We start from the raw sequence: 559 nt of genomic DNA, 5'->3' as shown, positions 1-559 counted from the left end.
ATACACACATATATATATATGTATAATTTTGATTCTTTATTATTTTTTTCCTTAATTTGCTGTAGTTCAGCGACGAATGGTACTTTGTTGTTTTGCCGTCCCCAAAGAGAGACGATATTGCGCCGGCAATATGTTTATCTGAATAAGCAACGTGAATTTTTCGGGGATCGACAGTTTTGCTATTGAGAAAGATAAAATGGTAACACAGGCTACGTCTTAGAATACCTTTAGAAATCTCACATTTTTGTTATAGCCTGACATATACATCGATAATTTAGAAAATTTCAAGACGGCGCTTATGCGATTTACAGCCGGCAGTTATTTTCATAAGTTATTCTCGCATAACTTTAGCCACTACAATGAAACCTCGATATGTACGGTGCTTATATAATGAATATATAAAGAATTTTATTTCGTCACAATAATATAAAACTTTTGTTCAAAGTAGTAATTCTTTAGTTCGATAAAATTGTTCGTGGTCTTTGCACTATCTCTCTTCCATCTATCTCTTGTGAACGTTTGTAGTCTTAGACAAAGAAATTTTCAGAAATACCTGTAA

This window comes from Atta colombica, unplaced genomic scaffold (genome assembly GCF_001594045.1).
Source record: "Atta colombica isolate Treedump-2 unplaced genomic scaffold, Acol1.0 scaffold112, whole genome shotgun sequence".
In the NCBI taxonomy this organism is placed as follows: domain Eukaryota; kingdom Metazoa; phylum Arthropoda; class Insecta; order Hymenoptera; family Formicidae; genus Atta; species Atta colombica.
Note: the sequence above shows the minus strand (reverse complement) of the source record.